At 34.3% G+C, this 25,592-nt stretch overlaps 1 protein-coding gene and 2 long non-coding RNA genes across 3 annotated transcripts in view; 1 reads left to right on the top strand and 2 right to left on the bottom strand.

The window, feature by feature from the left end:
• ttv (exostosin glycosyltransferase 1 ttv) overlaps positions 1-25,592 on the bottom strand; it is a 441,491-nt gene that overhangs the window by 208,001 nt on the left and 207,898 nt on the right.
• Positions 18,143-18,740, top strand: LOC142241231 (uncharacterized). Its single transcript, XR_012723538.1, has 2 exons — positions 18,143-18,311; positions 18,371-18,740. It is a non-coding gene; the product is annotated as an uncharacterized LOC142241231 (long non-coding RNA).
• LOC142241230 (uncharacterized) lies at positions 18,333-18,948 on the bottom strand. The gene is made up of 2 exons (XR_012723537.1): positions 18,760-18,948; positions 18,333-18,704 (listed from the first exon to the last, which is right to left on the bottom strand). It is a non-coding gene; the product is annotated as an uncharacterized LOC142241230 (long non-coding RNA).

The raw sequence follows: 25,592 nt of genomic DNA, 5'->3' as shown, positions 1-25,592 counted from the left end.
CGGTTTATATGGGGGCTATATGTAATTATGGACCGATATGGACCAATTTCTGCATGGTTGTTAGAGACCATATACTAACACCGTGTACCAAATTTTCAGCCGGATCGGATGAAATTTGCTTCTCTTAGCGCAATCGCAAGCCAAATTTGGGGGTCCGTTTATATGGGGGCTATACGTAAAAGTGAACCGATATGGCCCATTTGCAATACCATCCGACCTACATCAATAACAACTACTTGTGCCAAGTTTCAAGTCGATAGCTTGTTTCGTTCGGAAGTTAGCGTGATTTCAACAGACGGACGGACGGACATGCTCAGATCGGCTCAGAATTTCACCACGACCCAGAATATATATACTTTATGGGGTCTTAGAGCAATATTTCGATGTGTTACAAACGGAATGACAAAGTTAATATACCCCCATCCTATGGTGGAGGGTATAGAAAGTAATAATATGTTTTTCGCAGTAAAACAAACTAAAATTTAGCATCAGTTTAACAATGCACTTTTCTGTCTAGAAATAGTGGGACGAAGTAGTTGCCGGAATTCAGGACATAGTTAAGTTTGAAAGCAATATCAAAATGACATCGCCGTATCGTAGTATCGATGATAATCAAGTGCTAATGAGTTCATAACTCAAAATGGTAAATCCTCAATGATAACAACAACAACAACAACACCATTGCTAATAGTATACAATTCGATTCGAGGAGTGTTTAAACCTCCAACAACAATTACAACTACTACAGCAAGGCCATAGAAGGCAACCATTTTCATATTTACATCTTCCTATATCAACCAAAGGATATTTCATACAGCTCGCTCCTCGGTATAAGGATAAGAAAAATAGCCTTGGTAACGATGATGACGGCTGCCATTACGGTGATGAAGTTGAATGACAAGAACAACAACAACAGCAACAATAATAAGGGTCTTCTTGTTGTCCATGATTGGAAAATTATTGATGCCTAAGTAGTAGTAGTAGAAGGTAGGTGCGGGCAGGATGTGCTACTTTTGAAGTCTATGCCATAGACGGTGACATTTCTTGTAACCACTATAGTATCCAGTCAATTGGTTTTTTCCTCTGAAGAGCTTGGCATAAGGTAACCAACTATCTCACCAAATAAAAAGTGTAGTGGTAGTAGTGTCGTGATGTAAATTAATATTAGGATAAGCCGAGATTTGAATTGCATGTGAAAGTGTTTAGACATCCTATCACTCGTAGATTCCAAATAAAGCAAACATACACTGAAAAAAATATTTACGTGATATGAAAGACTACGCAACCTTAATTTTAGGATGCGCAGTTTACACACTATTAAGGACAAATTTCTTTAAAATAATGAAATTTTAATTAAAAGAAAGTTTATAATCTTTGCTTCAAAAAATGGTTTCATTAAATTTAGGACACACATTTTGAAAATTTGCGTCCCTTCGTTAAAGTTGCATGTCTTAAACTAAGGCAAATTTTCCTTAAAGTAAAGATACACATTTTTATAGCCTGCGCCACACTGTGGAACAGGGTATTATAAGTTAGTACATATGTTTGCAACACCTAGAGGGAGACGAGATACACACATGGTGTCTTTGGCAAAAATGCTCAGGGTGGGCTCCTGAGTCGATATAGCCATGTATATATATATATATATATATATATATATATATATATATATATATATATATATATATATATATATATATATATATATATATATATATATATATATATATATATATATATATATATATATATATATATATATATATATATATATATATATATATATATATATATATATATATATATATATATATATATATAATTTGGTCAATATAAACTTGACGTATTTCTTTCAATTTTGCATTTAAAAAACCTGAACACCCCTCATTTTGAAGGTGTGTGTGTGTGTAGAATGTTGCTCCTATTTTGATTTTGGAATTCACTCTTCAGTTGTCAAAATGCCGTCCAAGCAAGAAGAGCAGCGTATCAAAATTTTGCTCGCGCATCGCGAAAATCCGAGCTACTCGCACGCAAAGCTGACAAAATCGCTAAAAGTTGTCAAATCAACCGTTACAAATGTAATTAAAGTGTTTGGGGAACGTTTGTCGACAGCCAGGAAGTCTGGATCGAAGGAAATCCAAAACCGGAAGCCGCTGAGACGACAAAGAGAGTTGCCGGTAGTTTCAAGCGAAACCCTAACCTCTCTCTCCGAGATGCCGCAAATAAGCTGGGTGTATCGTCTGCAACCGTGCATCGAGCCAAAAAACGAGCCGGACTATCGACTTACAAGAAGGTAGTGACTCCAAATCGCGATGATAAACAAAATACGACGGCCAAAGCGCGATCCCGGAGGCTGTACACGACGATGCTGACGAATTTTGACTGCGTGGTAATGGACGACGAAACCTACGTCAAAGCCGACTACAAGCAGCTTCCGAGACAGGAGTTTTATACGGCAAAAGGAAGGGGAAAGGTAGCAGATATTTTCAAGCACATAAAACTGTCAAAGTTCGCAAAGAAATATCTGGTTTGGCAAGCCATCTCTACCTGTGGCTTGAAAAGCAGCATTCTCATAGCTTCCGGGACTGTCAACCAAGAAATTTACGTGAAAGAGTGTTTGAATAAACGTCTGCTGCCTTTCCTTAAGAAACACGGTTGTTCCGTACTGTTTTGGCCGGATTTGGCATCTTGCCATTACGGTAAAAAGGCCATGGAGTGGTACGCCGCCAACAACGTGCAGGTGGTTCCCAGGAACAAGAACCCTCCCAACACGCCAGAGCTCCGCCCAATTGAGAAATACTGGGCTATTGTCAAGCGGAACCTAAAGAAGACCAAAAAAACTGCTAAGGACGAGCAGCAGTTCAAGGCAAACTGGCTTTCTGCGGCGAAGAAGGTGGACAAGGTGGCTGTACAAAATCTGATGGCAGGTGTCAAGCGTGAGGCCCGGAAATTCGGATTTGGAAAAGCGAAAGCCTAACTGAATATTTTTCCTGAATTTTATACTTTTTTACTATTTTACTATTTTTTAAATAAACGATTTAACCGAGTTACACGCGTTTTCCCTTGACCAAATTGTGACCGTATCACCCTTTATTTGCTTAAAATTTTGCACAAGAAGAACAATTAGTACTATAGTCAAGAGTGCCAAATTTTATTGAAATCGGTTCAGATTTAGATATAGCTCCCATATATAGCTTTCGCCCAATTTACACTCATATGACTACAGAGGCCAATTTTTTGCTCCGATTTAGTTGAAATTTTGCACAGGGAGTAGAATTAGCATTGTGGCTGTGCGTGCCAAATTTGGGTGAAATCAGTTTAGATTTAGATATAGCTCTCATATATAGCTTTCGCCCGATTTACACTCATATGACCACAGAGGCCAATTTTTCGCTCCGAGTTAGTTGAAATTTTACACAGGGAGTAGAATTAGCATTGTGGCTGTGCGTGCCAAATTTGGGTGAAATAAGTTTAGATTTAGAAATAGCTCCCATATATATGTTTTTCTGATTTCGACAAAAATGACTCTAATTTTCCTAAACTTCTAATACATATATATCGAGCGATAAATCATAAATAAACTTTTGCGAAGTTTCCTTAAAATTGCTTCAGATTTAAATGTTTCCCATATTTTTTTACTAAAATTGTGTTCCACCTTAGTGCATTACCCAACTTAAATTTTGAGTCTATAGATTTTGTAAAAGTAAAAAAAGTAAAAGTAAAAAAATTCTGTCCAAATCGAGTGACATTTAAATGTATGTATTTGGGACAAACCTTTTATATAGCCCCCAACACATTTGACGGATGTGATATGGTATCGAAAATTTAGATCTACAAAGTGGTGCAGGGCCCCACCCTGCCCGCCCGCCCGACTGTAGTTGATTTAAGAAATCGGCCTTAAACTAAATGAAATATTGAATCTTTAGATTTAAGATAAAAAAGCTTCAAATATAAGCTAAGACTTATTTTGAGGATTTAACATCTTTGGTTTAAAGTTTTTTTTTTTTTTTGGAATTACTAAAATATTTTTTCCCTCATAATTTGGATTTTTAAACTGGAATTGGAATTTGTACGTGAATAGCTTTATTAATATACCGGAAAAATAGAATGAAAATTCGATAAATGAGATATGTATCCTAATTTTGATTTTATAGAGCCTAGATTTAAAGCCAGATAGGTTGCTTACTTTAAAGAACCCGCATCTTTGACTCGGAATCAATACCAAAATCCTTAAAGGAAGGTCAAAATCTTTGGATCCAAGTAAACTTTTTTTGAGTGTATACACGACGAAAGACTGTTTTCATATGTTTCGGTGTAAGAATGATATGTTAGGAACTCAAAATTTCAGCATATGTTAATATGTTAGAACATATTGATGTTCCCATTCCAGAGTACGCTAAGTCTAATTAGCATTGATGGAGTTCGTTGTTGTTTACTCGGATTGGTATGTTATGAAATACATTCTGTCAAAAGTTCGAATTTATTGGACACTTCTATCAAAAGTTATGTTTAGTATTGTACGTAGCCTGTGATAAAGTTTTAAAAAATTTCAATCCAAAAAGGGCAAAAAGTTTTGTTCGGTCTAAAGTGGTCTAAGTCATTTTTAGACATGTTCTATTATCACTATTTTGAATTCGTACATACTAAAAAAATCTACAATAAATATGATTTTAAGACCGAAAAACTGAATTTATATCTTTTACGGTTTTTGAGAATTTCCAAAACAAAAACTTTGAACTTGTTTCCTGTAAAATTCACTTTTTAGACTTAGCGTACATTGGAATGGAGACAACGATATTATGTTTGCGACATAACATTAAAAAAATGGAAGTAACCAATTGACGTTTTAAATATATATAAACACAAAGAAAATTTTATTAAAATTTTTTGTACCAGTGAAACACAATATGTTTGAATAACCCGAGTAAAAATTGAGAAATCTAATTTGATACAATTAGATATGAGAAGATCCGAAAAATGGTAAGATCTAATCATATATTACTATAGGAATAGGAAATATGATCAGATCTCAAAATTGGCCAAAATCTAATGTATTGGATATAATTATATCTATCCCTATATATAATTTGATCTGATATTAGATATGGTCATATATGGAATTATATACATTTATATCTAATTCTATCTCATCATATGTGGGTATATCTGCTTATATCTAAAGGGGCCAATTTTGAGATGTAATCATATCTGACACGGGAATACAAACAATATTTTGTTTGGACCAATCCTGAAAATATATATGCTTGAAACAGAATGTGTTTGGGAGTATATGTTACATATACGAGAGTTTTTTTTTTTTTTTTTTTTTGGCGATGTACATAACATGCGACACGCAACATCACCTCCGCACTTGAAGTACATCTTCATGCACGCCAATATTCTAGTGATTTCAAGTGCATACATATCCAAATATTTAAGAACTCACTTTATGCATTCCACTCGGGGAAACCCCCATCAATGCATGCTAATATTTTAGTTATGTTTATGACTTTTTTTCTCTTATTGGAAAAATAGAGTGGATGTGTAAGTTAGCCTGATGACCGTATGGATGAATAAGTTTAGCTGGGCTCAGTGGAGTTGAGTGTAAGTTGACATCCTATCATAATGTCAACGTGTCACACAGTGAGGTTGCAAAATCAACATAGAACTTAAATAAGAACTGCCATCCATTTAATGGGATATCTCAGTTGAGCAAAAGCGGAGGTAAATCGACTTGGACTAAACGAAATATGGCTTTAGGCGGATAGACAGGTACACACAAAAAAAAATTTTTGATTTCAATCACGAAAATCGCGGATTCAATCATTTTTTTAATTGAAATGTCTTCAATCACGAAAATGATAGTATCAATCACCCATTATGATTGAAAACCAACACGATTTTCAATTAAAAATTTAATTGACTTTTGTCACGGAATCAATTAATTGTGTGATTGAATCAATTAAAAACGTGATTGATTTTTAACATAAAATTCAATCACAGTTTTAATTGAATCAATTAAAATTCTAATTAATTTCGCGACAAAAATCAATCAACTATTTGATTCATTCAATTAAATAATTAATTGAAATTGGCTATAAATTTCTATTAAAAAATTTATATATTGCGACCCCAAAATCGTATTTAGTTTTTTTTTTTCTTTTGAAATAAAAGAAAATATGTGTTTCTTATAAAACATATTTAATATTTTATTATTTTTTGAATTATGCAATAGACAAATAAATTTGGTTCTTGTCATTTGTGTTTTGTTCTAACATAACTTACAAATACAACTACTATCAATAACAACTATAGGGTGAAAAAATAAATTATATAAATCATTATCTTCCTTATAATAATAACCATGTTAGTATGTTGCTTCTAATATGTAGATGCGCCTAGATTTCCAATAAATCAGCAGCCTGTAAACTAAATTAGTTTTTCTGAAAGTAAACAGAATAATTCGAATTTAATTTTGTTCAATTAAAAGTTAATTTTGTTAAACATTACCTGCATAGAATATCAAGCTCAATTCTTAGTTCCAGATTTATGATCTTCTTTTGCAGTTGTAGTCTTTTAGCATAAAAAGGTGTATTAAGGAGCTCGGTAATTTATTTTTAGTAACAATTCCTTTCCAAAATTTCCCCATATTGAAATCGTCTATTAAGATTTGAACCAATCAAAGACAAAAATAATGGGAAAGCAATGTAAATGTAATTTGGTATTATATTGATGATACTTTGCAAATTCTGGAAATAGAAAAAAATATAAATGGAAAATACCTATTTTTATTATTTTCGGATATTTTTCATATTTTTAAATCCAAAAGAAAGAACTTTTTTACCATTACATAATTCAGCTCATTAGTTTATATACCAGATATACTGCTCTCTACTTGGGTTCAAACTGAAAAAGGCAGGTAAAACAAAAATGCAATTTAATGCCAACGCTACTTCGCAACTTCAAGGTGAATCTTCCAACAAACCCATACCGCTCTTGGTTTTAAGAAAACTAGGAGTGAAAAAAATTTATAATTTTAAAAGATCAATACGGTTCCCACTTTTTTATTGCAAACATATTATTATATATTTGATAAAATGATGGAGTTGATGGGATTGATTGGTCAATTTCACGAAATAAAATTGGTCACTAAAATAAATGAATAAAAAATATATTATTTTAGTCCGTTTAAGGTAAACAGGCTTCAATGGAAAACGCTATTCACATTTCACAATTCCTTACCTTCAATAAGCGTAGATTGTTTTCCATTTTTACAATACCACAAAACACAAACACAGGTAATTTCAATTTCTGTCACATATTTTTTCAAACCTTAACCACGTGGCATTTGTTTTTGCACACTTTATTTATTTCAACCCTTTGTTATGATTTGTTGTTGCGTTCAAAATATTTATGCACACATTTTGAATGCAGCAGACAGAATGTCGCCAATCATGTTTTTCAATTTACGCGAAAAACAAAAACCCAAACGTTCGTTACGAGTTACTTCCACAGACTGATCTCTCCATCATACATTGTTGAATAAATACCCATTCTCTTGTTCTCTTTTCGCTCTTTCCATTGCTCAAAATTATTCAGTTTCAATCACAAAGGTGATTGCATCAATCACATGTGTAATTGGAAACGGAAAAAATTTCAATCACGTTTGTAATTGAAAATTATTTCCGAATTGATTAACAAATTGATTGAATCAATTAATATTTTAATTGGAAACGTAACAAATATCAATCATTTTTTTGATTGGGTTTTATTCGGATTTGATTAAATAATTAATTGAATCAATTAACATAATAATTGAATCCGTTTCCAAATTCAATTAAGTGTTTAATTGAAAAAATGTTGGTGAAAATTTTTTGTGTGTAGTGGGTGGTTGTGTCACACTTACCATTTTTTATGCAGAATTTTGTTATGAACTGTTTTATAGCAAGAATGAACTACGTCGCACAGTGGTTCCAAATCGCTTTTTTTTGGAAATAATTGTGCAACTTTAGAACTTTTCTGTGTATGATTTTTTCTTTGTATCAAAGCTGTTGTGTTTTACTCTTAGGTTGCAAATTTGTGGATTCCTAGTGGGTCCACGGGCTGACCTGTAAGCTTTGAAATTTGGTCACCTCGGTGGTTTGAAATTAATAATAACTTTTATTGATTTTTGTAGGGAAAATTATTTTAAGAAATATTGCTGAATATACCATTCCCAAAATTGGTATCAAAAATCCCCAAAATCCCAAAAGTCGGGACATATGTTGAAAAAACATTATTATATTATTATTATACAATTTTGCAAAAAAAAAGTAAATTGCGAGCGGTAGAAGATAATTGCACAAGTTTTTTGTAGAGCTTTACAAGTTCTACCCAGCAAAGAAATCATCAAAATCGGTTCAAAATTCCGGAGGTGACAGCTAAAACAAATTTCATATCCCCGAGGTGACCAACTTTCAACGCCTACAGGTCAGCCGGTGGACCCACTAGGGACCCACAAAAAAACTTAGAGGAAAACACCTCAGCTATCACACACAGAAAAAATTATGTTGATATCTTTATCCGTTCAAAAGTTGCAGAATTATTTCCAAAAAAAAAAGTGATTTGGAACCACTGTGCGTCGTGTGAAAATTGAACAAATTAAACTCCACATTTTGAGATTACCTTTTAACTGCAACTCACGAAATTACACCCTCTCATAGAAGAAAAAATGAACTAAAAATAAAGAAGAAAATCATTGGCGAAAAATCATGACCATTTTAACCATACTGTACGAGTACTTCACTTTTACTATTTTTGGGATCGTACGAACTGACTGGTATGAAAAAATTTTGTAATACGTGTAAGTACAAATTTCGTTACTGGAAGGAAAACCTGACTAAATCTTTGTAATATAAAACTATATCAGAGTACACCATTTTAAGTAAAATTTTAAAGAGTTTCGTGAACTGCAAAAGGCTTACAAATAATAATTATTACGACACACATCATTTTCTGATTCAATAACGAAATTAATTGGTCGAATTAATTTATTAATTGAAATGTCCTCAATCACGAAAATGATTGTATCAATAACAGTTTTAATTGGGCAATATACTTGATTAAAAAAGGAATTGATTTCAGTGGCAAATTTCAATTAATTTTTTAAATGACTTAATTAAAAATTTAATTGATGTTGATTACAAAAGTTAATTAAGACAATGATTGCAATTTTTTTAAATTTATAATTAAAATATTTATTGATACAATTAGGTTAGGTTGCAGCCCGATGTATCCCACCTAACCTAACCTAATTGTATCAATAAATATTTTAATTATATATTTAAAAAATTGCAATCATTGTTTTAATTAACTTAATGTCTCTATCGTGATTAAAAAGTAATTGTATCAACTTATTTATTAATTGAAAAAATGTTGAACTTCAATCAACTTTTTAATTGGTAATATTTTGGTGAATTGTTTTTCTTTGAAGATTTTCATAAAGTGTTTGAAATTTGAACTAACTGTGTAGAAGTGCGATTAACTAAATTGAAGTTCAAAATTTGTCAACAAGCATGCCCGGTAACAAAGATTTTGTTTTTACTTAAAAAATTTTGGTAGTGATTCCGAGCCAATGAAACGGAGAATTCAAGTAAGGATACTTTTAAGACACAATTCTCTTTGAAATTAGGGTTGTCTGTACTTGCTTCTAGGAAGCAAATTTTATATTTTTCGTTTTTCATCTTTTTTTCTTCATATGCTATCAAAGTCCTTTAAAAGCGAGTTAACGATAACTTTATTTTCGAAATTCAGACTCGACTTCCAGTAGAAATTATGCTATGTTTCAAGTAAAAAACGTCTTTAAAATAAAGTGTTGAAAAACATGTCCTGTTTTTGAACGATTTTTTGCTTTGTAGTCAAGATGCAAAAAGACAACACATTTAAAGACAATTTCATTAATTTTAAAGAATTTTTCTTAATTTTTGAAGTCAAGTTGACCTTACCCCAAAAAAATTTCTTTCATGTTATAATACCCATTTGTAAGTCAAATCACTTAAGGACAATACGACTTCATTGAAAAGTTTATCGACTTTTGGACAAAGAAAAAAACTTTACATTAGAGAATGCGTCTTTATGCTAAGCAAAATTTGCATTCGTATTTTCAGGACATATATTTTTTTCAGTGCAAGTTACGAGCTACTTTTTTATGTGTATATTTAGATAGACCGCTGATACCACTTCTGCATACAGACAAGAACCCATTCGTATTTGTTCACATAAATAACAGCCAACAATGTTTGGGTAAAGCAAAAGAATGAATGAAATATAAAAATCCACTATACAGAAGTGCACACAGTCCATTGTGAGTGATACTATGTTAGGTTAGTTAAAGTGGCAGCCCGATTTAATTCAGGATCACTTAGACTATTCAGTCCATTGTAATACCACATTAACTAAAAGTACCAATTACATACATATAATCACTTCTATTTTTTTACCGTTGAACCCACTCGATTATTTTCTTCTGTTGGATCCAACTGATTGTTCCACGTTTTCCATGTCCGCCAGTAATCTAAAGCTATATGACCCCAAAATTTGCTTACGCCTTACACAAAATGCAGGACACTCACACAAGAGGTGTTTAATTGATTCTTTTTCCTCCACATCATGACAGCTCATACAATAGTCATTATACTTCGCGCCAATAGTTTTTGCAAAATCGCCTATCAGGGAGCGACCCGTTATAGCAGATATCAGGAGTGATATCCGACGTTTTGAGAACTCTAGCAAATCTAGTGTGCGGTTTAAGTTTGAATGGTGCCATATTTGCTTAGTGTCGTTACAATCCTTGCAATTCTCCCATCGAACATATATCATCATAACAGCCTTCTCACGCAGTAAGAGAGCTCAACATCGTCCGTCGGCTCCTAAGAGTAGGTAAATGAATCAGCCTCAATCTACTCAGCGGCGTAAATCGAGTACACTTACGATTTAAAGCATTAACGGATCACTTATTTTACAGGCAACACTCATACGATTAGGTCTTATAACTAATTACTTCTTTAACCCTTCTGTGCGTGATGAGGTCCCGCTGGACCTTTTTGATTTTTATTCCTACATAACTTTATCTTTTATATGAATTTCAGCTTGATGGTTTATGACTTCTTGTACTGAAGTGTTTTAAGTTGAAAACTTAAAAATTTTATGTGATTGAATCATTAAATCGGTTTTTATAGGTATTTGAAAAAGTTTAGTGCGATTCTGCGTGATGAGGTCCAATGGGACCTATTACTAATTACATTAGTGGTTTTAGCACAGTTTAAAAAGCAGTGTAAAGATATTGCGATTTTCGTATTTGGAACAATTAATAACACTAACATCCTTTCAGAAAATACCGTTATTTGGAAGAATTTGTCATTTTTGAAGTTTCCATTGGTTTCGTTGCTTGGTAGTACATAATTTTATGTCTTCCGTTGATATATCCAATATAGTGAGAGTAAAAGTGCAAAAAAAGTTATTTGAACTTCATGGAAATCGTGGTCGAAATAAGTTTTTATATTTCTATACATTTTCCAGACCTATCGGCTCCTGGAATTTGGCAAGATGTGCCTCAATTTGGACCAAGTTTGAAACAACCACTGTGCACATAATACTGCGAGCAAAACGAACGCCACTAAAAAAATCGTATTGTTTTTCCTTCAAAAATCCAAATTTGTTAAGAACATTCAACTACAAAAACAATATATTGTTGCTTGGTACGTATAAGGATACTTATAGGTACCACGCCTGCGTCAAACATCAGGGCCACTAGTATACTAATCAAAAATTTTAACATTATCTGTATCCTATTAAAAATTAAATAAAACTATATTTACAACCAAATGTTTATATATGCAATTTGTGCATTATAGAAGAGTCCACCTACAGTAAATAATCGAAAAATATCGTAGGGATAACCTCTCTACCATCCTTTTTTATTGTAGGTCCCACGGGACCTCATCACGCTGGTATCGCTTCCAGTGTTATCACATACACAAGGGTTAAGACCTCTTCCTCTTTCATCATTCATTGCATAAATCAGGCCTTAAAATGGTCTTCATTTCCTAAGATCGCTATCCCTTTTCTCATAGCATACTTGTCGAGGCCTTTTGAAATGGCTTTTCTGGGACATGTGTTTGAAGACACATTTTTAAAGAACTTCTAATAGGCCTTGGTTGGTATTGTGAAATACAATGGGTTCTTGGAACGAGGCAAAATAAAATGAATTTTAAAAAGCAACTCATATTCTCATACCAAACTCCTTTAATTTACGACACCTTTGAAAAGCCCTTATGCCGTAAGCCAATTTATGTTTTTTCGACAACGAGTCACAAAAAATGTAACGGCTTTAAAAATACAGTTTATGTCCTCACACTTCTTTAATCTAAGAGACCTTTGATAAGACCTTATGCGGTATGTTAATAAGTAACCCTAAGTTAAAAATAAAAATAATTTTGCAGAATTTGATTTTGAACACGTGTTTCTTCATTGAGGTTTGTGATTTCATTGAAGCAAGTCCATACTCCAGAATAGGTCTAACAAGGGCAGTAAAAAGCCTCTTGGTAACATAAGAGTCCAAAAACTCCTTCGCCCAACGCTTTATGAATCCTAGAACCACAGATGCCTTACTCACCATCGAATTAATATGATTATTAAAATTAAGCCTACGATTCATAACAATGCCATTTGAATGAATTCTCAGGCCAAAAATTTGAAAATACTCATTTTTATACCCTTCACCTCTACTGTGGTACAGGGTATAATAAGTTTGTGCATTTGTATGTAACGCCAAGAAGGAAAAGTCTGAGACCCATCGTTTAGTATACCGATCGTCTTATAATTAAATTCTGAGTCAATTTAGCGATGTCCGTCTGCCTGTCTGCCTGTCTGTTGGTGTATTTTTGTGTGCAAAGTACAGCTCGCAGTTTTAGTCCGATTGTCCTAAAATTTGGTATAGGGTCCTGTTTCGGCTCAGAGACGATCCCTATTGATTTTGGAAAAATCGGTTCAGATTTAGATATAGCTCCCATATATATTTTTCAACGATCTGGTCATAATTGGCGTGTATATCACCCGAGAGAAGTTCACCAATGTGGTATCACAATGGACTGAATAGTCTAAGTGAGCCTGATACATCGGGCTGCCACCTAACCTAACCTAACCTAATAAACCGATCTTCCTCAAATTCCGTACATCCGAATATTTTATGAGTCTCGAAAACCTTGCAAAATATCAGCCAAATCGGTTCAGATTTAGATATAGCTTCCATATATAGCTTTCGCCCGATTTACACTCATTTGCCTACAGAGGCCAATTTTTTGCTCCGATTTAGTTTAAATTTTGCATAGGGAGTAGAATTAGCATTGTAACTATGCGTGCCAAATTTGGTTGAAATCGGTTCAGATTTGGATATATCTCCCATATATAGCTTTCGCCCGATTTACACTCATATGACCACAGAGACCAATTTTTAACTCCGATTTAGTTGAAATTTCGCACAGGGAGTAGAATTAGCATTGTAGCTACGCGTGCCAAATTTGGTTGACATCGGTTCAGATTTAAATCGAAAACCGGAAGCCGCTGAGACGACAAAGAGAGTTGCCGGTAGTTTCAAACGAAACCCTAACCTCTCTCTCCGATATGCCGCAAATAAGCTGGGTGTATCGTCTACAACCGTGCATCGAGCCAAAAAACGAGCCGGACTATCGACTTACAAGAAGGTAGTGACTCCAACTCGCGATGATAAACAAAATACGACGGCCAAAGCGCGATCCCGGAGGCTGTACACGACGATGCTGACGAAATTTGACTGCGTGGTAATGGACGACGAAACCTACGTCAAAGCCGACTACAAGCAGCTTCCGGGACAGGAGTTTTATACGGCAAAAGGAAGGGGAAAGGTAGCAGATATTTTCAAGCACATAAAACTGTCAAAGCTCGCAAATAAATATCTGGTTTGGCAAGCCATCTGTACCTGTGGCTTGAAAAGCAGCATTTTCATTGCTTCCGGGACTGTCAACCAAGAAATGTATGTGAAAGAGTGTTTGAATAAACGTCTGCTGCCTTTCCTGAAGAAACACGGTTGTTCCGTACTGTTTTGGCCGGATTTGGCATCTTGCCATTACGGTAAAAAGGCCATGGAGTGGTACGCCGCCAACAACGTGCAGGTCGTTCCCAAGGACAAGAACCCTCCCAACACGCCAGAGCTCCGCCCAATTGAGAAATACTGGGCTATTGTCAAGCGGAACCTAAAGAAGACCAAAAAAACTGCTAAGGACGAGCAGCAGTTCAAGGCAAACTGGCTTTATGCGGCGAAGAAGGTGGACAAGGTGGCTGTACAAAATCTGATGGCAGGTGTCAAGCGTGAGGCCCGGCAATTCGGATTTGGAAAAGCGAAAGCCTAACTGAATATTTTTCCTGAATTTTATACTAATTGAACTTGAAAAAGAAATTTAATTTGATTTTTTAAATAAACGACTTCACCGATTTACACGCGTTTTCCCTTGACCAAATTTTGACCGTATCACCCTTTAGATATAGCTCCCATATATATGTTTTTCTGGTTTCGACAAAAATGGTCAAAATACCAACATTATCCTTGTTAAATCGCCACTGCTTAGTGGAAAAGTTGTAAAAATGATTCTAATTTTCCTAAGCTTCTAATACATACACAGTCTCACATAAGTTTACATACCCCTGAGTTTTTTACCTACTAACTAAACATGTTTCTTGTTGTTGTTTATAATCCATATCAATAAAATCTTCTTGAAAATTAACAATTACTTTGATTTTCAAATTAATTTACTAAAACGAAAGGATATATATGCATATTTTTTAAAATTTGATTATTTAATGAAAATATAAATTCTTTAACCGTATGTAAACTTATGTGAGACTGTGTATATATCGAGCGACAAATCATAAATAAACTTTTGCAAAGTTTCCTTAAAATTGCTTCAGATTTAAATGTTTCACATATTTTTTTACTAAAATTGTGTAACACCCCATTAGCCAACTTAAATTTTGAGTCTATAGATTTTGTAAAAGTCTATAAAATTCTGTCCAAATCGAGTGATATTTAAATGTATGTATTTGGGACAAACCTTTATATATAGCCCCCAACACATTTGACGGATGTGATATGGTATCGAAAATTAAGATCTACAAAGTGGTGCAGGGTATAATATAGTCGGCCCCGCCCGACTTTAGACTTTCCTTACTTGTTATCTATCATTTATTGAATATGGAGCGAAGTGCTATTTATTCATCAAAAGTCAACATCCTAAGTGCTCTGTAATACATTACTGAATATCCTTAGATTCACAATATCAATACAAAAAAATAAACAATTTAAAAGGACTAAGAACATTTCATCCAGATGGTATGAAACAAAAATTGTTTTTCTCATTCTATAAATCCCGCAAATATAATTGAAGGCTATATTGAAAAACAATTGAATTGAATGTTTTGTGTGTGTGTGTGTATTTTTTTTTCTCAGCCAATACAACCTCGAACGGTTTTTAATATTGTTCTCTTTCGAATGAAAAGTGGGAAAATAATTAAAATGTTATTAAATGCATTAACGCATACAGTGAGCGCACTCATTGAATTTTCACCGCCATTATGAATATGCTCAGTGAACCAAACAATAAAAAGCTTTTTGGCTTTGTGTTATTCTCACGTTTTTTTTTTTTCAAACAAAAATTCAATTGAATTTTTATTTGAAGCTGTTCGTTTTGTTTCAACATCAGTGAGTCTGCATTTATGCGATTTGGCCTTTCTTTTTTAATGGCCCAAGACGATACGTTCAGGTTGATATAACGCAGACATCGAATTATTATAATGATATTATTGCTATTTAATTGATATGCTGAAATGAGAGAAGGTTATAAGCCTACCTGTCGGAAACTTCGGGAAGGCTGAATCTTATGTACCACACGTGCAAAATTCTACACCAGATGGGAGCCTCATAAGATTCCTTTCTTAATTAGAAATTATTTTATATTGAGTCTACGCTGCATATACAAATTCCACAGTTTATTGTACCACATTCATGGGGGAATGGGATCAAATTTTCCATGTTAGTGAGTATAGTGACAATCATATCCGCAATAGATCTCCGTTAGATAAAAAGGCAGATTAAATACCTACTTTAGTTCCTGACGTGTTTATATAGAGGAGTTCATATATCATTGTGAACATATACATACACAGAAAAAAATTGCACGAAAAATTTTCCAATTGAAGTCTCTTAAGAAATATTAAATTAACAATTTAATTGTTGTTGAATCAATTTTTTAATTGAAACAAAAATCAATCACAAAATTTAATAGTATCAATTAATTTTTTAATTAATTGATACTATCATTTCTGTGATTGAAGACATTTCAATTAAAAAATTAATTGGATCAATTAATTTCGTGATTGAATCAGAAAACAAATTTTTTGTGTGTAGTTAAACCCCTACGGGAAATGGATCAACCACAGAACCGATACAGGACTAGTCCCTGGTGTGTATGGACCAGTCCCAGTTCTGGTCAAAACGTATGGAAGGGACCGGTCACTTTAACATGGGTTTGTCATCGACGGCGTAAATTTATATTTTAGGACGCGTCTTGAACTCATCCCAAAGGACACGTCCTGGGACAATTTAGCAGGACAAACTCTTAGAAATCTGTTTCAATTTGGGCATCCCAATCGAACCCGAAATGAAAAAAACTTTTGAAATATGTCGGACAAAAGGTTATTCTGATAATTTTATTTCATTAAATGTGGAAATGCTTGCAATTTAAAATCTTAATGGATCTAAGATTTTAACACGGAAATAAATAAATTACGACTATTTAAAAATTGCAACTAACTGGAGCACAGGTACCAGTTCTGTGATAGGAACGCCAGTGGCAGTTTGCACCAATTTCCCATAGGGACCTCTCAAAAGTGGACACCCATGGTCGCCTAAATATTGTCCACATTTGGGAGCTGTCCAATTATGAGAGGTTAATTTTAATGTGTTATAATAGGAAATATCTCACGACAATTTTTGAGAGGTGTCCCAGATAAGGCTGCGGAAGTGTAATCTAGGACACAGGGTAGCTCATATGTCTTACAATCAACCTAAGGTTGTATAATTTCTAAACCGTTCCTTTGACACATTTATTCCAGTCACAGTTCTTAATTTACATACACCCAGAAAAAAGAGGCTCTAATGCCAACGAAACTTTATTTTAGTTCATGAAGATTAGTTGATTTTAGTTAAATTTTGCACAATATGAGTAAATGTTCCTTATTTGAATATTTTTTTGCTAGCTTTAATCACGTGAACTAAAAATAAGAAAAAAAGTTGTATACAAACATAGTGCATAATTTTACAAAAAAAAATTAAATAGTTCATATTTTCCTAAAATGGCAGAAGTTCGCTAAAATTGAGTTCATAAGTCTCTCAAATGAATAAATTTTACTAAAATGGTAAATGTCTTGAACTTCCTACAGCGCTAAAGACATTTTAACAATTTTTAAATCCAATTTTTTCTTTCAACATATGAAATTTTCTTAAATTACAGAAAAAAATTAATTATTTATAATAATTGTTCTTCAATTTGACAAAAAGTATTAACTTATTTGTAACATGTTGCAATTAGAAAACTATTTTAGTTAAAATTTTCTAAAATAACCCTACATTTACTTCCACGGTGGGTTCACTTTTTTTTTGGTGTAAGCTTACATAAACATTTAGATTTATTGCATTCAGAAATAAAATTATTCGTGCTAGAATTCAAGCGTGATTTGTATATGACTGGAAAATCACAAGTGGCTATCCTTAGAGCCCACCATATTACTGTATGTATTGGATCGCGTCCAAAAAGTGGGCGAATAAGCGGTAACAACGCCAGGGGGGTTACTCTGTATTGCGATACGAAAGCAAATGCGATGCGATAGTTAAATGCGTTAAGAGTACAATTCGGTACTCTGTATCACTTGCGCAAACGCTTTCGCAAACTAAACTGAAAATATGGTAACGCTTTAGCAAAATAAAGCGAAAATATGACAACGCTGGCTGCACAATGTAAACAATAACGAAAATGATAAAAAGAAATGTCAAAAAATTGTAAATAAAAATATTTTAAACAATCTTCCGTTCGGTGCGTGTTCTTTTAAAACTTGCTAATCGTTTATAACAAAAAAGTAATAATTATGGATTCGATAGCGTTATGGTTTGAAGAAAATTAACATGAACGAATTACAAGAAGAATTTTGCGAGATCGGTCAAATATACTCTCCCTAAGTGACCACGGGTAAGAAAATGGAAACTCAAATTATGTGACAAACGTTTTCGAATATTTCATTTTTATAGATTTCGTCTTAATAAAGATGCGTTTATGTATGTATTAAACGCTATTAAAGACGACCTCGTCGTTCCAAATAAATCCACAGCCATTCCAACTCCAATAAAAGTGGCCGCTGCTTTGAAATTGCTTGGACAAGGTGGTTATCTACAAATCGGCCAAGACCATCTTTTAGGACTATCAGAGCAATCTATGTCGCGCTGCTTAAAAGAAGTTTGCGAGGTGATTGAACGAATACTTTGTCCCAAGCACATACAATTTGAGGTAACTGCGGAAGAGACCATAAAGTCTACCAAAGTTTGGAACTGACGTTGCTGTGTCTGTAACTTTTTTGGTTTTTCCCTAAAACAATAAACAATTTAGATACAAATATAAAAATTTAATTGTGCTTACTTACATATTTGTTACTTTGCGATTGTTATTTTGTTTGCTCACGATTTTTGCGATCAACGAACGAGTTTGACATACGCTTTCGCATTATAGAGTGCGGTGATGCCAGATTTGCGAAAACTAGATACGCAAGGTAGATACGAAAACGAATTACTGAGTACCAATTACTCGATTCGCGACAATTTTTCTTACGCATCGCAATACAGAGTAACCCCCCAGAAGTAATGACCAAATTTAATGGAAATCCACCACGCAGTGGTAGAAACCTTGTTCGTGAGCTGAAAATCTCGCGCGAACGGAAGCAACACGTATTGCAGAATGAGCTTGGACTAAAACCATTGAAGTTGCAAGAAGTGCAAGAGCTCATCGATGCACGAAAAAACGTTAGACTGGAAATTGCCAAGGACTTGCTCCGGTGAAAAGCCGTTGCAAATTGAACAAAGTGCGAACAAACAAAAAGATCGAATTTATTTGCCAAAATCTTCGATTTTGTCATCTGTTTGACGGACATTATTCGCACCAAAGCACTATGGCTAAAATATTAAATGTTTAATATTTTCTAGATGGGGTTTACTAACGAACATGTTGCCAACCCTGTCTATGCACAAACAACCGTTAATATTTACAAAACTTTTAATACACTCAAAAAAAAAAGTTTACTTGGATCCAAAGATTTTGACCTTCCTTTAAGGATTATGGTATTGATTCTGAGCCAAAGATGTGGCTTCTTTAAGACATTTTTTAGAGACCTATTTGGCTTTAAATCTAGTATCACTAATATTAAAATTAGGACAGAGATCTCATTTATCGAATTTTTATTCCCATTTCGCGGGATATCAATAAATCTATTCACGTACAAATGCCAAAAATCAAATTATAACATATACTTCAAAGGCTCCAAAACCAAATCTCGGGATCGCTTTATATGTGGGCTATATATGATTATGGACTGATATGGACCACTTTTGGTATGATTGTTAAATATCATATACTATCACCACGTACCAAATTTCAACCAGATCGGATGAATTTGGCTTCTCCAAAAGGCACCGGAGGTCAAATCTGGGGATCGGTTTATATGGGGTCTATATATAATTATGGACTGATATGAACCAATTCCTGCATGGTTGTTGGATACTATATACTAACACCATGTACCAAATTTCAACCGAATCGGATAAATTTTGCTCCTCCAAGTGGCTCCGTAGGTCAAATCTGGGAATCAGTTTATATGGGGGCTATATATAATTATGGACCGATGTGGACCACTTTTTGCATGGTTGTTAGAGACCATATACTAACACCATGTACCCAATTTCAACCGGATCGGATGAAATTTGCTTCTTTTAGAGGCTCCGCAAGCCAAATCTGGGGATCGGTTTATATGGGGGCTATATATAATTATGGACCGATGTTGACCAATTTTTGCATGGTTTTAGAGACCATAAACTAACACCATGTACAAAATTTCAGCCGGATGGGATGAAATTTGCTTCTCTTAGGGGATCGGCAAGCCAAATTTGGGGGTCCGTTTATATGGGGGCTATACGTAAAAGTGGACCGATATGGCCCATTTGCAATACCATCCGACCTACATCAATAACAACTACTTGTGCCAAGTTTCAAGTATATAGCTTGTTTCGTTCGGAAGTTAGCATGATTTCAACAGACATATGGACGGACGGACATGCTCAGATCGACTCAGAATTTCACCACGACCCAGAATATATATACTTTATGGGGTCTTAGAGCAGTATTTCGATGTGTTACAAACGGAATGACAAAGTGAATATACCCCCATCCTATGGTGGAGGGTATAAAAAAGCTTTTGCTTCAAATGGGTCTTCATGCCGAAATCAAATGGCAGTGGAAACGGCGATGAAAAGCATTTCTCGCACGAGACAGTCAAGAGCATTTTCTCGCACTGGTATAAATGTTGGTTTTTTAAAACATTTACATGCAATCTTAATTGCTTTCTCCTCGGAATTTGAAAATTGTACTCAAAAGTCTCGTCCTCATTGCATAAAAAATAGTGAAATATTTGTCACAAATTATGAATGGTCCCCGATATCTGCCGCAATATACAAAATATTAGTATATTTATCTCATATAAACGAGGTTTCAGTAGTAACTGTAGATTGGCTTGCAGAAAATTAATCTGAGGCCCGAAACGCTCGTAAGGATTCAAGAGTGCACAACATACTACTTCACATGTATCTCAGAGCTAACATATGGATAGCTCCGACTCATATATTTCTTGTTGGCAAGAACCTATTAGAGCTCGTTTCAGTCAAAACACCCAGTACAAATAAAACGCAAAAAAATTATAAAAAAATCCTTTTTTGTCATTATAATATCAAACTACTGGACTGAATTACCTTTTATTGTTGTATTTATGCATTTGTTAAAAAACAAAAAATATTCTAATATTGAACGAAAACACACCAAATTTCTTTAATTACAAATTTGAGGAAAATAATTGGCTTCGGCCGATTATTGCTTTTTTGCCGAACATCGGCTTCGGCAAAAATAAAAACCCGCTTCGGTCGAGCTCTAGAACCTATACGTAATTAAACAAACACATCAATTTACTCGAAGTCACTAAACGTTTTAAAATGCTTGGATTATGAAAAACGAAAAAACAAATAAAATTGCAAAGCAGTTTGTTAAGGAGTAATCGTATGAACTTTGTGTAAAAAATTGTTTATACTTTTTTGCCGCTAATATCATGATTTCGCCCATAGTGCAAAGGTGACCAATTCGAACAAATCTAAACTGTGATGTAACTTTTTTTGCTTTTGAATTTTGTTGCATTACAAATCAACCCAGCACATTTTTTTTAAGTGCAAGCATATAATATATATGTTAATATGTTAAAACATATTATGTTTGGAACATAACATTTTTTATACCCTGCGCCACACTGTGGAACAGGGTATTATAAGTTAGTGCATATGTTTGTAACACCCAGAAGGAGACGAGATAGACACATGGTGTCTTTGGCAATAATGCTCGGGGTGGTTCCCTGAGTCGATATAACCATGTCCGTCTGTCCGTCCGTCCGTCTGTCTGTGAACACATTTTTGTGATCAAAGTCTAGGTCGCAGTTTAAGTCCAATCGACTTCAAATTTGGCACATGTTCCTGTTTTGGGTCAGAATAGAACCCTATTGATTTTGGAAGAAATCGGTTCAGATTTAGATATAGCTCCCATATATATCTTTCGCCCGATATGCACTTATATGGATCCAGAAGCCAGAGTTTTATCCCGATTTGCTTGAAATTTTGCACGAGGAGTACAATTGGTAGTATAGTCGAGTGTGCAAAATTTGATTGAAATCGGGTCAGATTTAGATATAGCTCCCATATATATCTTTTGCCCGATATGGACTTATATGGCCCCAGAAGCCAGAGTTTTACCCCAATTTGGTTGAAATTTTGCACATGGAGTACAATTGGTAGTGTAGTCAAGTGTGCTAAATTTTATTGAAATCGGTTCAGATTTAAATATAGCTCCCATATATATATTTCGCCCGATATTGACTAATATGGTTCTAGAAGCCAGAGTTTTGGCCCAATTTGGTTGAAATTTTGCACTATAAATACAATTATTAGTGTAGTCATGTGTGCCAAATTTGGTTGAAATCGGTTCAGATTTAGATATAGCTCCCATATATATCTTTCACCCGATTTACACTCATAGGACCACAGAGGCCAATTTTTAACTCCGATTTAGTTGAAATTTTGCACAGGGAGTAGAATTAGCATTGTTGCTATGCGTGCCAAATTTGGTTGAAATCGGTTCAGATTTAGATATAGTTCCCATATATATGTGTTTTCTGATTTCGAAAAAAATGGTAAAAATGCCAACATTTTCCTTGTAAAATCGCCACTGCTTAGTCGAAAAGTTGTAAAAATGACTCTAATTTCCTAAAATTCTAATACATATATATCGAGCTATAAATCATAAATAAACTTTTGCGAAGTTTCCTTAAAATTGCTTCAGATTTAAATGTTTCCCATATTTTTTTACTAACATTGTGGTGTTCCACCCTAGTGCATTAGCCAACTTAAATTTTGAGTCTATAGATTTTGTAGAAGTCTAACAAATTCTGTCCAGATCGAGTGATATTTAAATGTATGTATTTGGGACAAACCTTTATATATAGACCCTAACACATTTTACGGATGTGATATGGTATCGAAAATCTAGATCTACAAAGTGGTGCAGGGTATAATATAGTCGGCCCCGCCCGACTTTAGACTTTCCTTACTTGTTTTAATATAGAAATTGTCTATAAACATACATGTGTTTAGAAAGAGAAAATGCTGCAAGTAATAAAAATTAATGAAACCAATTGGCACCTTAAAAATATATACACACAAAAATGCATTAAGTTTTTTTACCAGTGTATGCCTAAGATGAAACATAATATGTTTGAACAATACAAACAATATTTTGTTTGGACCAATCCTGAAATATATATGCTTGCAGCATAATGTGTTTGAGAGTATATGTTACAGAAGAGATTTTTTTGAGGATGTATGTGATGTTGAATATTTTCCATTGTTCTTTAATCAAAATTTATGTTTAAACTTAAATTTTGTTTTAGCATTTCGAAAATATTCCTAGCTAAAATAATGTATATGTATTTCCACTGAAAAACTAGCCTAATTCGAAATGTAGGTATCCAAGGATGCATAACTATCGAAGTGTTCGCTTCTAGTGCATCAACTTTGCATTCCCAAACATACATAATTGATTAGATCAATTTGTTAAGAGTTTTTGTCATAAAAGCAACTTCTTAAAATGAATAATAATTAACTTTTTATAAAACATTGTTGTTTCTTCTCTCTCCTCTCTCTTGCGACATCATGCAGATGCTTCCACCCTTATTGTTTACAAGATTCTATACAAACGCCACATACTGAAGATGAGTATTAATTTTCCATTAACCCAATTCGAAAGAGAAGAAAAAAAGTGCATAAGAAAACTTAGAAAGAAATCATGTTTATATTTACCACTTAATGGATGAGCCTGTCCAAAGTACACTAGGAGCTAAAGGCTCCTCTTAAGGCTTGTTGGCCAGCAGCGTGCAGAGCACAGTGCATTAGCTCTAGTTAGTAAGCTAAGAAAGCGCTGAAGCGAAATAAAATGTATGATTGAGAATATTCTCAATTTTCAACGCGATTATGGTCCGATGGTGAACATCCCAAAATGAAAAAAATATTGTCGTGATTCATGCCCTTAAAATACGAATGTATTTAGCATAGAAGACGCATTTCTCTGATATAAAGCTATTCCTTGCCCAAAAGATGATAAACTCTTCTGTAAAGTCGTTTGTCCCTATAATTACACAGAAAATTATAATTGAGTTTTAAAAACGAAAAATTTTCCAATTAAAATTCTAATTGAGTTTTAAAAAATATTCAATTAAAATTTTAATTGAATCAACAATTTTTTTAATTGAAATAAAAATGATTGATTTTTAGTGTCAATTAATTTTTTAATTGGATCAATTAATTTTTAATTGACTGGCAATTAATTTTTTAATTGATACTATCATTTCTGTGATTGAAGACATTTAATTAACAAATTAATTTTATCAATTCAATCACGAAGATTCAGACCAAAATTTTTTGTGTATAAGTTATTCGCCTTCCAAATGGGTATCGTAAAATGAAAGAAAAATTTTTTTGACCAAGGTTAAAGGGTGATACGGTCAAAATTTGGTCAATATAGACTTGACGTATTTCTTTCAATTTTGCATTTAAAAAACCTGAACACCCCTCATTTTGAAGGTGTGTGTGTGTGTAGAATGTTGCTCCTATTTTGATTTTGGAATTCACTCTTCAGTTGTCAAAATGCCGTCCAAGCAAGAAGAGCAGCGTATCAAAATTTTGCTCGCGCATCGCGAAAATCCGAGCTACTCGCACGCAAAGCTGGCAAAATCGCTAAAAGTTGCCAAATCAACCGTTACAAATGTAATTAAAGTGTTTGGGGAACGTTTGTCGACAGCCAGGAAGTCTGGATCGGGGGGAAATCGAAAACCGGAAGCCGCTGAGATGACAAAGAGAGTTGCCGGTAGTTTCAAGCGAAACCCTAACCTCTCTCTCCGAGATGCCGCAAATAAGCTGGGTGTATCGTCTGCAACCGTGCATCGAGCCAAAAAACGAGCCGGACTATCGACTTACAAGAAGGTAGTGACTCCAAATCGCGATGATAAACAAAATACGACGGCCAAAGCGCGATCCCGGAGGCTGTACACGACGATGCTGACGAAGTTTGACTGCGTGGTAATGGACGACGAAACCTACGTCAAAGCCGACTACAAGCAGCTTCCGGGACAGGAGTTTTATACGGCAAAAGGAAGGGGAAAGGTAGCAGATATTTTCAAGCACATAAAACTGTCAAAGTTCGCAAAGAAATATCTGGTTTGGCAAGCCATCTGTGCCTGTGGCTTGAAAAGCAGCATTTTCATAGCTTCCGGGACTGTCAACCAACAAATTTACGTGAATGAGTGTTTGAATAAACGTCTGCTGCCTTTCCTGAAGAAACACGGTTGTTCCGTACTGATTTGGCATCTTGCCATTACGGTAAAAAGGCCATGGAGTGGTACGCCGCCAACAACGTGCAGGTGGTTCCCAAGGACAAGAACCCTCCCAACACGCCAGAGCTCCGCCCAATTGAGAAATACTGGGCTATTGTCAAGCGGAACCTAAAGAAGACCCAAAACCTGCAAGGACGAGCAGCAGTTCAAGGCAAACTGGCTTTCTGCGGCGAAGAAGGTGGACAAGGTGGCTGTACAAAATCTGATGGCAGGTGTCAAGCGTGAGGGCC

Source organism: Haematobia irritans, chromosome 5 (assembly GCF_050003625.1).
Source record: "Haematobia irritans isolate KBUSLIRL chromosome 5, ASM5000362v1, whole genome shotgun sequence".
NCBI classification, from domain to species: Eukaryota; Metazoa; Arthropoda; class Insecta; order Diptera; family Muscidae; genus Haematobia; species Haematobia irritans.
Note: the sequence above shows the minus strand (reverse complement) of the source record. Positions and strands in the feature narration are given on the sequence as shown.